At 31.2% G+C, this 18,865-nt stretch overlaps 1 pseudogene; it reads left to right on the top strand.

Annotated features, from left to right (window-relative positions):
- The first annotated feature begins 5,925 nt into the window (after window positions 1-5,925).
- Window positions 5,926-18,334, top strand: LOC126008697 (39S ribosomal protein L19, mitochondrial-like; annotated as a pseudogene).
- The last annotated feature ends 531 nt before the right edge of the window (window positions 18,335-18,865 follow it).

An 18,865-nucleotide genomic window follows, 5' to 3' on the forward strand; every position in this document is an offset into this window, starting at 1 on the left:
TTGATCTTTAACAGTGCCTGGCCTTAAGCATTGTTGAGAGTGACCCCAAAATAATGAGCCAAGAGTATCCCTTGAACAGTGCTAGGTTAAATAAACAAACAAATGAACAGAAACCCAGAAAGGAAACTAAGAGCAAACGATTCAAACAACTGACCCATATTCACAAATAATAGAAGTCAATGACAAATAACTGAAAATAGCTATACTGTCCCAGGAATGATAGAAAAGTATAACATAGAAGCTAGAAACACAACATAATAATATCTGAGTCAAAAAGTTCAGAAGCAAGAGAAATAGAAGGAAAACCAATATTAGATTGAGAACATTGATACCACAATTGTGTCTTTCAGACAACTAATTTCTATATATTCATCACAACAGTACATTATATGAAATAGGAATGGAGTCTTTCTGTGAAAACATGGAGCTCAACTGGATAATAAATCATTGTGTAACCAGATCAGTAGTTATGTCTGGGAACAAGTACTTGGATAGAAGGTAAAGCTAAACTGCTTTCTTTAGCAAATTATATCCTTTTCCATTTGTAACTGAGTGTGAACCATTTGATTTATCAAAATCTACCAGAAATTAGCATTACTCCTTATAGCTTTCCTCCTAATAATAAAAAAATATTTTCACTGTAGCTTTATGTCCTTTTTTGTTTTCAAAGCCAAAGATATGTGTATATTTATTTTCACTTTTTCTTCTGTTATAAAATTTATTTTTGGATTAAAATGTAGAAATGTTCTTACAGTTCCATAAAGTTTATACTATATTGGCATAATTCTGTAATAAAATATGTTTTTGTACATGTATTTATTATGTACATTTACTTAATATTTATTTAAATACTATTTAATTAATAATGCTTAATTAATATCAATCTCATATTTTAAAGTAACCATTTATAAAAGCCAATATTCTATATAAGTTCCTTATATGTTGCAACTTCCTGGTCAAGGATTTCAACCAACATACCTATTACATTATATTTAGCTGCATTGTTCACTTGGCAACTTTTATTTGGACAATTTATCATAATTTTCCTGTTTACAAATATTTGGGTAGGAGCAATAGTAACCATGGTTAGATTTATCAATTTATCTTCTCTTCTATCAGTTTTTACTTGTATTGCATACAAGACTGAAATTTTTATGCCTAATTGGAGAATTACTCCTTGAAATTTTCAGGAGGTAATATTATTCACAAATGATCAGTTTTCAGCAGTTTCTCAAAGCTATAATGTAGTGTATATCCATCAGCTTGTAATTTCAGTGGCTTTGATGCTAAATAAGTAGGTCTAAACTTGCCTGTCTGGATGTACCGACTGTTCACATTTCAGAGTGGTGGCTTTTCCTGAGCTTTCTGTTTTTTGAGAAATTCTATTTTAGTAATACATTACTATTTCAAGTATTTTTGCCCGGAGGAGTTTGAACCAAAAAAATTCTCACAATTGAATTTAAATTTCATACTTGGTCTTTGAAATATTGTTATAGATCATATTTATTCAGAATTATCAATATATTTCTATTGTCATTATCTATTGCCTGGATATTTTTTATTTTAAATTTAAAATAAATTTTAAAATAATTTAAATTTAAATGTAAAAATAATCAGCGCATTATAAAAATCACTTTTTTGGGGGGGGGTCACACCTGGCAGTGCTCAGGGGTTATTCCTGGCTCCAGGCTCAGAAATTGCTCCTGGCAGGCACAGGGGACCATATGGGGCGCCGGGATTCGAACCGATGACCTCCTGCATGAAAGGCAAACACTTTACCTCCATGCTATCTCTCCGGCCCCAAAAATCACTTTTATAATACAAAATTAAGTCATCTTTGCTTTACACATTTTTACAAACATTATCATTACCTAATTTTAGAATACTTCCTCATCTTAAAATATATTCTTAATCTTTAGCAGCTTCTCTCTTCCAATAATCTTCAAGTAAATGAAGATCTATTATTTCTATAAATTTCATATACTGGAAATTTTACAGAAATATTATCACATTATATATAATATTTTGTTAGGTTACTTACTTTATGTAACATTGTAAAAGCTCATTCATATTTATTTTATCAGGAATAAATCTTTTTTATAACTGAATAATATACCTTTACATTATAACAGATGATTTAATTATTTCTTGATTGGAATTTGATAATTTTCTCCTTTTGATGACTGTGAATTTCCTGAATGACTCTTCATATATTTGTATGTAAAATTTTAAGTAAAATTTTATTTTGGCTATAAGACAAGAATATGTGTATGAATATATAAGTGAATATGTGTATGTGGTTTTGAGGTCACATCCGGTGGCACTCTGGGCTTACTCATGGCTCTGTATTAAGTATTCATTCTTGGCAGGCTGGGAGACCATATGGAATACTGGGGATCATACCTAGGTCAGCAAGACAAGCACCCTAAAGCTGTACCCTTACATCCAATTTTTTAACTTATATTACCACTTTTGTGATGTTGTCCCTTAAAACACAAAAAAATTGCAATTATCTATTTTATATCTTCCTCTTTTGTCGTTGTTACTTTTGCTTTAGGTCATTTAATTAAAGGAGTAACAGAAGCAAGTTTTATTGAACTTGAGGACAAACATGTTTATGTTGAAGACATTAAAAAAAATAAAAGAGCTATGTAACTTGGGCCCAAAGAGCAGACAAAAAAGATTTGGACCAATATTTACTAGTAAAAAAGTAAGTTTTGATATATCAGGTATAGAAAGAATCTCAGTCCTTTATTTCATTTTTCTAAGCTAACTTGCATAAAATTCTTTATTTAAAATATTATAGTTAAAATTTTAGTGCCAAAGAAGACAAATGAATTGATGGACATTGATAATATGCTCTTACCTTCTGAGAGAGCATCTGAGTTAAATTCCTGGCATCCAATGGTATTTTGAGTATTGCTGCTTTTCATAGAAACAGCTTTTAGGGGCCAGAGCGGTAGTGCAGCAGGAGGGTGCTTGCCTTGCACATGGCTGACCCAGGACAGAATTTGGTTCTATCTCTGGTGTCCCATATGGTCCCTCAAGCCAGGAGCAATTTCTGAGCGCAGAGCCAGGAGTAACCCCTGAGCATCACCGTGTGTGGCCCCAAAAATAAAATGAACCAAAGAAACAAACAAACAGCTTTTAAGCTTCCCACCCCAACCCAGAGTACCACTGAATTTTGTCTCTATAAAAATACATTGTTCTACTTTAAAAAACACTTTTTGGTTCTAGGCTTAACACTAGTGTTACTAGTGTTACACTAGTATTACTAGTATTACTAGTGTTACTACTAGTGTTACACTAGTGATACAGCAGTAATATAGGGATGATACTATGCCTGGGATCAAATTAATTTATTATTTTCATACACAATAAATGGGTTCAGCACTTTAAATAATTTCCTAGATCTAAAATTCACAAATAATATTTTAATTCATACAAAACTTTAATATCTCAAAGGGCTTGAATAAGTAAGTCTAGATTACATTAATAAGTATTCATAGATTATATTAATTGTTTATGAATTCTTATCAGAGAGTTATTATTTGTAATAATAGTGGTATGTTTCTGTATCCTACATTTTCATTAACCTGAATGTCTAAACTTTGCCTTGAATTTTCAATACTTTCAACCATATGCTATGAATTTCTGTGGTAACTTTGACAAAATGTACTTCCATAGTTATGAATCTTTTTAAAAATTTCTATGTTATGCACTCATTTATTGTTTTTCATATTTACTCTGGCCCAGTTTAGTTCATAATGAAGGTTCAGTGTGCTGCTTTTGAATTAAAATGCTTTAAGAATTTAATTTATATAGCACTCCCAGAACAGTCTGAGTCAACATGCAAACGTTCAAAACATTTTCTATAATTATGAGTAAATATTCACAGTAAGTGAGATGAATGAAGTCTGTAAACATCTTCACATAATTTCGGATAACATTTTTCTGCCAAATATTTAGTCTAAAATATTTGGAATTTATGGCAAAAAAAACCCTTTGACTTCTGACATTGTAGCTGATGTGCCTTCTCACTTATTTCTCGTGTCTCTCCGAATGGCTCTGAGCTACCGAGCAATGAGTTATAATAGCTTTTTATTTTCATATAAGTGTAACTATAACACTAATTATATGATAGTTTACTTAACTGCTATTACAAACCACTGTATTTCAACCAAATTATTTCATAATCTTGCTTCTATTAACTGTTTAGAGTATGATAAAATTTCCCAGAGCCTGCTGTCTATGGCATTAGGTTAATTTATAAAAATATAGGCAGAAGAAAAAGTATGATTATATGAAAACTGAACAAAAGCATTATACATATTGACAGTATATGTAACATTATTTGTTAAAATTAAAATGTCAATCTTTTTCAGATATTTAATTGCAAACAACCTTAAAATAGAGATAGTTTTATCATTTAAAATTGTGCTCTTCTGAGGCCTGAGAAATAAAACAATGGGTTCAAATCTCTTCAGCAGCTTATCTTAAATGCTGCTGACCTGCCTTCTTTGCTGGTATCCCACATGGTCACTGAGTACTGTCAGAAGTAACCCATGAGCATCACTGGGTGTTCCCTCAAAACAAAAAGAATTAAAATTGTTTTTCAAAAACATGGATCAATAAAAATCTAAGCATAGATCATTATATTATAGGTTAGCTCCTTAAATTCCATTATAGATTTCCTGAGTTTGGGAAATATGGCCAATACTTATATTATTTAACAAAAGTATTGGGGGGTTGGACCACATCCAGTTACTCTCAGGATTTGGGTTACTCCTGGCTTTACATTCAGAAATTGCTCCTGGCAGGCTCGAGGGACCATATGGAATAACTGAGATCAAACCCAGGTTCGTCCTCTCTCAGCCACGTGCAAGGCAAATGCCCTACCACTGTGATATTGTTCTGGCCCCTAATTAAAAATCTTACATTAAAAAATGTAGTTTGAGATCTGTTGTTTTTTATGTTAGTATGTACATGTACATGTATGTACCCACAGTTAAATAGACACAATCTGAAATTAAAAGAATCCTTGCATTTTAGTTGGCAAAAGTAAATCTCATTTCTGTCTCAATGATTATTGTTAGTTTTTTGGGGGGGAGGGTCGAGCCTTGCAGTGCTCAGGGGTTACTACTGGCTCAGAAGTCGCTGCTTGTAGGCACGAGGGACCATATGGAATGCTGGAATCATGCCAGGGTCCATCCTTGTTGGCAGCCTGCAAGGCAAACACCCTACTGCTGTGCTATTGCTCCAGCCCAAATGATTAGTTATTTTAATTAAAATATCTTATTGACTTATTTCCATACCATACACTGTCACAATCAAAATAAATTACAATTATATCTTTAATCTCATTATTTTAAATTAATTGATTGATCATAATTCTAAAATTTTCTATTAAAAACTCTAAATATAGGGGCCAGAGTGGTGGCACAAGCTGTAAGGTGTTTGCTTTGCACGCGCTAACCAGGTCAGATTGTGATAGATCCCCCATTGGCCCATATGATCCTCTAAGCCACTAGCAATTTCTGAGCTCATAGCCAGGAGTAACTCCTGAGCGTCACCAGATGTGGCTCAAAAACAAAACAAAACAAAACAAAACAAACAAAATAAAGCCCTAAGTATATACATACATTTGTATTTTGTAATTATTTTTATTCTAATATATCCAAAAGAGAAAATTAATCTTCTTTTTCAACAATGAGGAGAGAATGTGAACAGATATTTCCTAAATAAACAAAGAACAAGAGCCAAGGAGCAATTGAAAACATATTCACCATTATTGATTATTGAAAATGATAATGAACTTGATCTATTTCAAAAAAATAAAATATTTCAAAAAAAAAAGAGATGAATGATAGTACAGATATCAGGGCATTATCCTGGTATGTACACAACCTATATTTGATTTGAATCATGGTATCACATGGTCACCTGAATACACTAGGTGGAGCCAAGGAGAACAATGGCAAGCAATTTTGCCAGGTAATCCCTGGCACCAAAAGGATGAATGATATCATATTCTCTGCCCCATCCATTGAACCAATAGCTGGAAAAATATCCTTGATCTCTCAAGTTGGAGTCCTCATAAAAGTCCAGAAATACATTCTGGGTTGTTGTGCAATAATACATTCAGGATTGTGGTCAAAAATAAAAAGTAATCTTACTCACTTTTGGTGCAACACTTGTTTCATTCAGCCTCTTTGGAAAATAATTTGTAGACTTGTTAGAAAACTAAGAATACAGCTTCTATATGACTCATCCCTCTCTTGGCCATCACTTTAAGAACACAATAACATTAATTTAACAGGCCATATTACATACTTGGGTTAATTACAGTATTGCTTACAATATCCAAGATCAGTAATTAGCACAAGTGCCTGGCATTAAATGTGTGGAGAAATAAATTATGGTAGATAGATAGCATAAACTACTAATCAATTAGGTGAAAAATAGGAATCTCACAGTTTTCTTTAACTTGAATGGAATTGAAGGGTATTATGCTAAGTGAAGTGAGTTATAAAGAAATTGATAAATACTAGATGAGATTCCTCTGTGCTTCAAATAAAGAGTCCACCCAGGAATTAAATAGTCCTCAGTGGAAAAAAACTCTGAGTGGAAACAAACTCAACAGAACTGTGAACTGAGGATGCAGTGGGATGGAAGCAGGAAGAGATGACACCTTGGTATAATGGATGAGACATACTTACCCCTGGTGGTTGAAATGGTATAGCACAGGGGTCTCAAACTCAATTTACCTGGGGGTCGCAGGAGGCAACTTCGGGGTGAGGCAGGGCCACGGAAGGGATTTCGCTTACCGAATATTTGCAATAAAACTCGCATTAGTAAGAAAAAAATCGCATTAAACATTTGCATACCCCGAACGAAACTGCTGGGGGTATGCAAATGTTTAATGCGATTTTTTTTCTTACTAATGCGATTTTTATTGTGATTGTTCGGTAAGCGAATAATCTCGAATACTGAGATATTTGAAGGCCGGCTGCAGGTCACAAAATTGTTGTATGGAGGGCCGCAAACACCGGGCCGCAAGTTTGAGACCCCTGGTATAGCAGCTACGCTGCAAATAGAAGCCAAGAATATAAGCACTATTATAAACTATGTTGCTCCCAGTAAAAACAAATATAGAAACACTAACACATTTCTTGCGGGTTACTGGCAAATAACAATTTTTCTGTCATTTTGCTTACCAAATCCAACAATTTCAAAGTAACATATATAATTATATTTTTCAGAGTAACTTATTTAAATCATACTCCATTAAATTTATTTCTCTTTTATCAATTTAGAAAAATAGGAAAAAATAACTTTATTAGTTTTCTTCAACTATAACAAAATTTGAAAAAATCAAAGTATATCTAGACTCTGGAATAATAGAATAAGAAACAATTTACATATTACATAATTTTGTGAAAGAAATTGCAATAAATTGATCACTTAACATTATTATTATTATTATTATTATTATTATTATTATTATTTGTATATTGGATAAAATAAACTGGCAATGCCAGGTTGCATTTCTGCCTCTTAAATAGGTCTAAAAATAAAGAACCTATTTGATGCTTTTTGTATGTAAATATATAAATTCTTAGGTGTGGTTATGCTTTGACCTACATATGCCAATTACAAAATTTATGTGGCTACTCTATATGAAATGAATCACAAAATCATTACTTTGATCTAAACATAAAGGTCATAAACCTAAATAGGGAAACAATGCTGTGAAAGTAATCAATATCAAATTTGGAGAACCATGGTTTTATTTTGCCTGTTGATATAAAAAAAACATTTTAATGAATTACATATGAACTTTGATGAAAAGCTCTAAACAAGTACAATGTTTTCATGGACTTTTCTTTTTGCTCAAACACTAATTCACTTCCCTTTACTAATGTCCCAGTTTCTCTTCCACCCTCCAGCCTTTCTCTATGAAAGGCACTAATTTATTTTCTTTTTCCTTTTCACATTTTTAACACCCCTTTTAGACCATGATGGCTTACAATACTGTTAATGATATGTATGTATGTATGTATAAGATAATATCATCTTTATATAAAACATCTACCTATTCTTTTCTATTATACACACTTCTATTCATTTACTTATTTACATTATTTAATTTTTATCTAGTTGCATTGGTTTGTAAGATTGCATACATTTTAGGTAAATAGTCTTATAGTTTAACAGTACACTAATTTTTTTACCCAATTTAGTATTATTTTAGTTATTTTTTAATATTTTGTTTGTTTTGTTTGTTTTATTTTGTATTGAGGTCCCGCTCAACTGTGGTGAAGGCTTCTTCTTGTCTCTGTTCCTAGAAATTACTACTGGCTATGCTCAGTGGACCATATTGGATCCAAAGACTAAATCCAGATCATCAGTATGCAAGGCAAGCATCCTACCCTCTGTGCTATCTCTCCAGTCCCATTTAAGGTTTTTATTGATCAAAGGTTAATATATTCTCAGGTTACACCAAAAAATGATCAATTTATTTTCTATGTTGTACAATTAGAACTACTGTTTATTGGTTTGTGAAAATGAAAAATAGTTTATTTACAAATAATAAGATCTCTCGTGATGAATCTTAAAGTGGCAAGCTTAAACATGTTCTACAATAAGAAAAAATATTGAGGCATGTTTAATGTAAGTTTAAAACAATCACTGGGTCAGAGAACTAATACAGGTTTTAAAATAGTTGCTTTAGATGCAGCCAGCCTGGATTCAATCCCTGGTATATAATATTCTCCAAGATAGCTCTGTGATGATGCCTGAGCACAGAGTCAGGACTAAGACCTGAGCACCAGTGGAAATAATTCTAAATCAAATAATAACTACAGTAAAACTGTGATTGCTCAGTAAGTTTGCTTTTGTGGCCCTAATGCACGAACTTGAGTTTGTCCAAGAATACTTAATATTTAGTGAAAGAGTAAGGAATGTAAAATTATAGAAATGTGGGAGGCAAACATTGTTGAAAAGACAATCTTTGAGACCAGTTTAATGCGAAGAAAATATACCAAACATCTCTCATGATAAACGTAAATATTTATGAAAGAATGCTAAACAATGTGAATTAAATATTAAGGAAGGGAGCAAAATAGCAATTAAAGAAAACACATCTCCATCAAGGTATCATAGCCTGAAGGAAGTAAACTAAAAACTCCCTGTTCCCCAATCATCCTTAGACTGTTTTTTTTTTGTTCACTCTGCATACATTTACACTGTAACAATTATTTTTTTTTTGCTAGTCTACACATTTTAAATATTTAGCCCTTAACAAAGTAGCATTAGAAAAAAATCACATTTTAAAAAAATGTAATGCTAGGTCTCAGCAGGTCACATGAATAATAAGAAAAAACCCAAATTTTACTAGGTTATCATTTTGTTGTTATATTTCACCTTGGGATTTAAATATATCTGGTTATGCTTAGGGCTTACTCATGGCACTACGGTCAGATATGGTTTGTCACCCTCCTCTTCTCACTTTATAAAACCTACATGACCAATGTATGATCACATAATTTGAGAGAAGGAACCAAGGTTATAAAGTTCCCCTGAAGATGAATCAATTAGTATATTTCTTTATTGTTCACAATCATGGTTTAAAGTAAAATCTTTGAAGAAATCGACAAATACTATGCTATGTGATTAATAATAAAAATAAATTTACCAGTTACTATCTTGTTACAATAATGCTCTGCGTGTCTGTTTATCTGTTTATATGGCTGAAACTCAATTATTAATAACTTTGTAATTCATGGTAATTCAATTAAAATAAAGAGAAAAATAATAGTATAGTATTTAATTCATTCTGTCCCTTATATTTGTAAAATATATACCATCTACAGAATATATGGACATTAAAAAAGACATTTATTGGTCTTTAAAAAGCAGAAGTTATTTGACTGATATTGCTAATTTACTGAAATGGGCATTACTAAGTCATTCAGTGCGGAAAAACATGGTGTATTGTTAGGTTAGTGCCAGCAGCGCAATGATAAGACAGAGAACACCTGGCAGTGCAAGTCACAAAGCACGGTTTTATTTGCTTAGCTAACTAAGGGTCCAAGACTTCCACCTGGGAACAAGCTTCAAGTCAAAGACCCCAATCACTTTTCCACTTGGACTATATAGTACAGCATCAATCTAGACCCACCCAGTTACTTTCCTATTGGCATCTGCTACATTTGAAAGAATGCATCTTACATTCCATTTGGTCCCACTAATATTACAATTCAGACAACCTGCTTTCATAGTAATAGATATTGACTTAAGTATCCCCCTTTCCTATCTCCCATTCTTACGTACATCTTTACAGAACATTCCGACCATTTGGTCGTGACCTTATGGTCGGTCCCTTTGTCTCAATTCTTATCTGAAGACCATATACCCACAAGCTAACAAGCTAACAAAGAAAGTATATGAAAGTTAAAGAGCAGTTTTAAGCAGTTTTAGCAAAAGCAGAAACTTTCATGAGGAAAGCAGAAACTTCAGGGACCTACAGTGTTTTAACTCATCAGCTCTAGATTTAATAATCTAGAACTCTGTACTTTAACATAAAAAAAGCAAAAATAAATTAAAAGATGGAGATATACAAGATAAAATCATGTTAAAACGTTAATGATGAAATTCTAGGAATCATTAACCTCTTACCAGTAAACATGAATACCAAATATTCAATTTGTTAAAGAATATTAAATCTCCTGCTTATTAAATTTTCTCTTCCCTTTTTATACCTTTTATAGGTACAAATAATGCTCTTGTTGCCTATATTTAGACACAGATGTTCTAATTAAAGTTATAATTAATTAAAAAGAAAATATACTATAAGTACACCTCTAATACCAATAAAATATTATTTGATATTTAAATACTATTTAGCCAGTAGTATACACGAAACTTAAACAATGAAAATTCAACTCAAAATTAAAAATAGCTGAATTGAACTAAAATTATCATATACTTATGATACTCTAACAACAAATGAATTTTTAAATATTTTCATAATATTATTCTTATATGATTTTATTTAAATATATGAATTTACAATGGCTTTCTTAGTTGATTATTATTTTTCTTAATACCTTTAAGTTTTTATAAAATTATAAATTTCATTTTGTGCACTTTGATATTATTAAGAGACATCTAAATAGGTAGAAAGGTAAAACAAATATTAAAAAGAATAACATGCTGATATATTTTATTATCATTTTTATTTTTAAATTATTAATACAGACATAGATTTATATAAATCTTGTGCATATATAATAACATATATATTATTGGCTTACTATGTTTATTTTCTTATTTAATATTGTTATTTAGCAGTTACTAGAAAATGGAGAAAAATGCATTTTAACCAGAAAGCGTTTGCAAGGCAATTTTTAGTTATAGCAAAATAAAATAGATCTAATTATCTTCTTGGTCTTAGTCAGAGAATGTGATAGGTACAGAAAAATGGACAGAAAAATGGATAGTAAATTGAGTAGAAAAATTAAAACATTACTATAGTATATAAAAATAACTTAAAGATAATTTCAAAGGCTTAAGATTTAAATTTTTATCCTGTATAAAGTACTACATCATGCTTACATAAAAATACTGTTCTTAAGATCATAGTTGAGAATAAAATAAATGATGCATGTTTTCAATCTGCCTTTTTCATATTTACATAAAATTTATGTAGATGTATGTATTAATATCTTATTATTCTGCCATAATTTTTCAGTTTGTATCTGCTTTATTTATGACAATTTTATTAATTGTTTTCAGGGAATGAAAATGTATATAAAATATGAATCCTTTTCTCCTTAATATTTTGTTTCCATTCTTATCATGTGCTATGGATTTTAGTCTATGTGTTCTGCTCCGTGAGTGAGAAACTAACCTTGACCTACTTATAATGAAATGTGTTGTCACTCAGTCTCAGAAAGTCATTAAAGCTTGACAGCATTGTCAGTATTTTTCCAAATCCTGATTGAACAAACATCTACCAGAATTATGACTATGTTTAACCATTTCTTAAAATGTCATTTTAAGTAATTAAATCTAACATGTTGGATTTCAGTTCAAGTCCTATACAGTTTAAGGTCATGTCACTAAGGCCTTTTTTTTTAATTGACAGGGCAGCTTTGTATTTGATAGATACATCTTCATAGTGAAATTGGACAGTGTGCAAAAGAAGTGACTCATAAAACTGAACTTTGACTTACAGTTTTCTATTCTTTCCTGGCAAATAATTCGTTAATTCTGAAAGAAAATGAAAATACAAACCATAATAGCAATCTAGCGTCTAAAATTATATGCTTTGAAAATTACAATCAAAATACAATGCTGAAAGTTTGATCTTGAATCTAAATTTTAGAAGGCATTTAAGTACCTAAACAGAATCTATATATCAAAGAATAAAGGATAAATCAAAAGAATAAAATAAATTTCAAAAAGAACAATTTAACTAAATATGCCATTTCTAAAAGATCAAAGAGAGATGAGAGAGGTCACAGTGAGTGGTTGGGAATCATAAGCTAAGCTACAATTTCCATCCATTAGCTATTCTCATATTTTTAAATATAAAAGAACAAGAGAAAGAAACAAAGAGTATTTGAATTAATTCTTCAAGTAGCACTTTAAAATAATTTTCCTACAGAATTTCAAATTTAACTTACTATTATTTCTGATTTAATTATTAACAAGGATATGTGGAAAAAATAAAATGGCAGAAACTGAAATAAAATGGAGATATATTCTATTTTTAAAGTCTGTAGAGTATGGAATGAAATTGTGATTTATAAATTAAAAATCTACCATGTAAATGATTGTATTATTTTATCAATCTTTTTAAATTTAATGAGTAGGAGTGTTTTTATTCAGTGATTTTTTTGGGGGGTGTCATACCCAGTAGGGCCCAAATTTTATTCCTGGGTTTGTATTCAAGGGTTTTTCCTGGTAAGGTCTATGAATCTGTGAGTTTAATGGATCAAATCCTGGTTCATTGCATAAAGACCAAGTGCTCTCCTGCCACAATATCTCTCTGGAGCAATTTGTAGGCATTGTAAAGAATGCAATATTGGCCAATGAAGTTTAGATATTAAAAAAAAAGTCCCCAAACAAAATTTGCTTAGATCCAGAATTAAAGAACATGGTCATTTATTTGAATAAAGATAATATAATTATCACTGGCATGCTGATTGGTAATGTGATTCTAAGTCCTTACCAAACATAACAATGAGACACAGTCCAAGAATTTATTCTATTTCTTGATCTTCATAAAATATTTGCATTATTTTAATTAGACTTTTTCTAAATAGCAAATGCTCATTTTATTTCATTTTGTTTTGTTGTTGTTTTGTATTTTATAATATCTTTATTGATTACAAACATGTTTGTACTTGAGTTTCAGGTATAGAAAGAACACTCCCCTTTCACCAGTGCAACATTCTCACCACTAATGCCCCCCATCTCCTTTTCTCCCCACCCCCTGCCATATTTGAGATAGGCATTCTACTTCTCTCACTTATTAACTATGTCATGATAGTAGTTAGTGTAGTTATTTCTCTAACTGCACACACCACTATTTGTGGTGAGCTTCATATCATGAGTTGGTTCTTCCAGCCATTATCTCTATTGTCCCTAGGCATTATTTCCATAATGTCTTTTACTTTTCTTAACCCATAGATGAGTGAGACTATTCTGTGTCTAACTCTCTACCTCTGACTTATTTCATTCAGTAAAATAATTACCATGTTCATCCATGTATAGAAAATTTCATGACTTCATCTTTTCTTCCAGTGTCCAATGTGTTTACTGCAGGGGCTCACAGAACTCAGGACACTAACTACTTAACACTAGATTCCCAGTTTATTACACAAGATAAACAGTCAGATAAAGAGGTATAGAAGCCCATGTCCTCAACAAAATAAGTTTTATCCCCTTGGAGGTTAGAGTCTGGCTTCCCAGCCTATGAAACCTCTACAACTTTAAAAGAAAATAGGTACCAGTGAAATAAATTCAGAAAGCATGAACTGAACATAACAAAGATAAAGTTCAAGAGATAGTATCATGACTGTTGTTCTTGGCAGGTTTCTAGATATATTTCACAAATGTTAAAAATTCAATTTGAAGCATATTTATGTATCTTGGATATGATATTTAAAAGTTTAGTTTCAATATTTAAATGAATGGGAACAAATGTAATCTTTTTTGGTTACTTACTAGTGAATTGCTACTCATTAAAAATGTATTCCTAATTATCTTTAACTTTGAATATTTAAATTTTGGATACCAAATAGTCTTCCTGCTGAGCACATTCTTTGAATGAAGGAGCCCTACATGTGATCTGGCATCACATATAGTTTATTAGCACTGCTGGGAGCAACTTCCAAGCACAGAGCTAGTAGCAGAATTGAGCACCACCAAGTGTGGTCCCCAAATAGTTTTTACTCTGTTTCTCCTTACTGAAGTGTATTTAGAATAATGAAAAGAAATGTATCAGAAACAGTGATACAAAGAATTTTTCCAATAATTTTTCATCCAAAATGGGTATGCATATATGTTTGGTAGAATGATTCTAAAGAAATAACATATTCTGATCAAGTTCTGTAATGAATAAGAAGTGTTCTTACCTTGAACACGCTGAACTGGTTTAATTCCCAGCATCACATATATTCCCCAATCCATCACCTAGACTGATTCCATAAGTTTAGAGACCAGAATAATCTCTGAACACTGCTTGTTGTGCACCAGAAACAAAATAACAATAACAAAATAATAAGGACCTTTAAGTGAAGATCGAAAGAATCTGAATCTCTTTCTCTACAAACATTAAACACAAAAATTTATGCTGTAGGGGTAGGTGGGAAAGTACAAAAAGGAAATCAAAAATACTAATATCAACATAAAATATTTTAAATAAATGTCCAATATAAAGCGAATTATACCTCCCTAGACATGATACCTTAGTAGCATTTACTGTATATAGCACCAATTTAATATATTTAGTGATGTATTGTGTTTGGGAGTAATCTAGATTTCCTTTTATTTGATTGTAAGTTTTTGTTTATTGTCTTTTATTTGTGGGCAACACCAGGTGATGCTCAGGATTACTCCTGGCTATCTCTGCCCACTGCTCAGGCCTCAGGAATCTGGATTTTCATGAGGATCCTGGAACAAACATATTTGTGATATTTTTTCTGAGTAAAATTTTTCTGGAAGTATAATAAAATGGCAATACAAAGTGTTGAATATTCAAGTTGTCCTAATAGATATTAAGCTCTCAGCTCACAGAGGGTTTAAAGAAGTTTAGCCAGAAAAAAATACCTTGATTAATTATTATAAATACTTAATTTTACCACAAGGAATATGACTTTCTAGAAATTTTATTTATTTAAATAATTCAACTATATAAATAATAATTGTCAATAACATAAAAATAAAATATCTAAGTTATTAATTTAAAGGCAGAAAAGCAGTATCAAATGAATGTAATGAACAAACAAAATATTGTTTATAAAATATTTCTCAGAATGACTTTTAGCATTTTATCTTAACTATTTAAGTGGTGGTTTGATTTAAAAATGCAGATCTCAGGGCCTGAGCCATGGCGCAGTGGTAAGGCTTTTGCGTTGTAAGTAGCTGACCTAAGACAAACAGAGGTTTGATCTCCTGGCATCCCAACCAGGAAGCCAGGAGCAATTTCTGTGGGCCTATCCAAGAGAAACCCCTTAGAGTCACTGGGTTTGGCCCAAAATTCCACCCTCCCCCAATGCAGATCTTGTGTTCAGAAAATCAGGGGTTTGTTTATATACTACTCTATTTTGCAGATACACTTTTTTTTATTTATTTTGTATCATAGCAATGTCTCTTCCAAGGTATTAATTCAAAATTATTATAAGCATGGCATAATATTTTACATATAAAAACAAAATAAAGCCTTCTATTTTCAGCATTAGAATTAGTAGATTTAAATTTGTTGAAATATTGATAGATCAGTATATTTCATGATTACAGATTTATTAACTCTTAAAAACATTTTGAACAAAATTCAAAGTTATCAATCACCACTGAAAAGATTTAATTAATTCCCAATGTAAATTTTGGTTATAATAGTATAAACATTCATGAGTAAATTAGTAATGTCTAGTTTTATTCCTAATATTATATGGTCTTTAAATTGTTAGTTTTGAGTTTATTAAATTCAACTATAAATTTAATTTTTGGATCCTTAATGGACTGACCTTGACCTCAAATTACATGCTTAAAGAGGTTTTGTTTTTAAATTCTTTTCTGTAAATTAGACTGCTGAAGCATAAAGCACTGGCCTATTTCTGAGCTAGTACTATTTCTGAATTTTCTACAGAGAAAGTACCACTAGGACATTTTATTTTCCAAATTACTTATACTTCAAGTTTAGTGGGCTTAAGTACTTTCTTTATTAGTTTACACACTTTGGTTAATTGCTTCATTTATTCTGTAGCCAAAGAGAAAGTTGACTTTAATTCAAAGCACTTAACTATAACTATTCAACTAGAGACAATAGCTAGACCAATTTTCATAGAGGTCTTTGTCTCAGTCTGAAAGATAATTCACCATCCTATATGTATAAAATAATCTACAGATAAACAGAAACTGGGAAAAAATTCCACATACCCATTAGTCTGTTATTTATATAATATATACTTTCTTGAACTCAAAATAGTAATGTTTAAGATTTAAAATAAATTTGTTAATTATGTTACCTCCTATATGATGAATATATTTATTTTATATGATCTTTTAGAGGGAATGTGAATTTAACCAAGGATTCTATATATGAAGAATATAATCACACCATTATGTAACAAAATTGTTTTTATTAATATAAATAACTGCCTTTGTAAATATCAATAGTTTAAAGATATTATATGGTATATATATCATATATACACTATATATTCTCATTTTATCATATATAATCTCAAAATATCAAATACTTTTATTTAGATAAAGTTTTTGTTTGGTTTTTGGGTCACACTCAGCAGCATTCAGGGATTACTCCTGGCTCCAGGCTCAGAAATCGCTCCTGGCAGGCTCGGGGGACATATGGGATACCGGGATTCGAACAAATGACCTTCTGCATGCAAGACAAATGTCTTACCTCCATGCTATCTCTCTGGCCCTTAGATAAATATTTTTTATCTATATAGACACTTAAATAAGTATTTTGTATAAAATACACTTGTATATTTCTTTACTTTTATTAATTTACATTTATTAAATTGGAACTCATATACCACAAAAAGTAAACTTTTATAATTCTCTTGTTTCTTGAGACTTGAGTGTATAAATGAATTCAGTGGGAAGTCTGGAAATGTATAACATAAAAATCGTAAAATTATTTTAAAAATAATCAGATAACAAAAATACAATTTTACTAGATAGAATGGTGATACAGCACATATGATTATCAAAATACGTTGGAATTTGTGATATTACATTTTATAGTATTTTATTCAAACTCAATTTTTTAAAATCATTGTGTGACAATTAGAATGGTTTTAATAGAAAAAAAAAGACAAGTTAGAAAGAAGGAAAATACTTCACATTCCCAAGTTAGATGTGAGACCATTCTCCGTGTTACCACGGCTGATCTGCATGCCAGTGGTAAAACCAGCCAGTTTCTGGGTATTTGTATTTAGAGATCAGGATCAGGATTTGGAGCCACATTTATTATTAGAAACACTATTGAAGGACAAGTTGTAGATATTTGTTTTGAACTTTATAATCCTCAGATCCAGACTATCGAAGTGGTCAAGTTAGAGAAGAGTCTAAATGAGAGTTATGCTGTACTTACGGATGCTCTTCCTGAGTATAGCACTTTTGACGTGAACATGAAGTCAATAGCATATAAACTTAGCCAAGAAGTTCCTGTTAACCAGCTGAATGTGAAAATGAAGCCCAAGTCCTGGTCTAAATGGTGGGGACGTCCCAACTTTAATATTAAAGGCATCAGATTTGATCTTTCTTTAACTGAAGAGCAAATGCAGGAAGCTCAGAAGTGAAGACAGCCATAGCTAGAGTTTGATATGATGAGGAATATGATACCTCTAAGATTGAGGCGGCAACCTGGGAAGAAATTGAAGCATCTAAGAGGTCCTGATTCTGATGATGAGTCTGGTTAACGTCTGAGAATGTTCTGATTTTCAAGAGAGAAAAACATTAATTTCTCAGAGGACAATCATAACTTCAAGAAAAACTCTTCAACTTATTAGGCTTTTATTTTATTTTTTTAAAAAGTAAAATGATCCCACTATTTTATCTCTGTAAAAAGAGGTATCTGCTTGTGTAGAATGGTGTGTGGTCTGCCTGGAGCCAGCATACTCTGTTGTGTGAGCAAGTAGGTGGGTTGGTGGCTTTTTTAAATATGTAAAATAAATTTAAATATGGTAAAAAAAATGGCTTTACCTACAATAGTCCTTTTTACTAACACTTTCTGAAATAACGTTCACCAGGCCTTTAAGCATTTTTAAAGTTTTATGATTCTTGGGTGATTCAAAATCATGGTATTGACAAACTGTCTTTTTATGAATAATAATATTTTATTATTTATAATACAATAAAATATTTATTAGGACTATTTTCTGTTGATATTATGTATTCTTTTTTTGGTTTTGTTTTATCTTTATTTAAACACTTTGATTACAAATATGATTGTAGTTGTGTTTCAATCATATAAAGAACACTCGCCTTCACCAATTCAACATTCCCATCACCAGTGTCCTAAATCTCCCTCCTTCCGCTTCCTCGCCTGTTTTTGAGACAAGCTTTCTACTTTCCTCCATTATGATCCAGCTATACCACTCCT

Source organism: Suncus etruscus, chromosome 5 (assembly GCF_024139225.1).
Source record: "Suncus etruscus isolate mSunEtr1 chromosome 5, mSunEtr1.pri.cur, whole genome shotgun sequence".
NCBI classification, from domain to species: Eukaryota; Metazoa; Chordata; class Mammalia; order Eulipotyphla; family Soricidae; genus Suncus; species Suncus etruscus.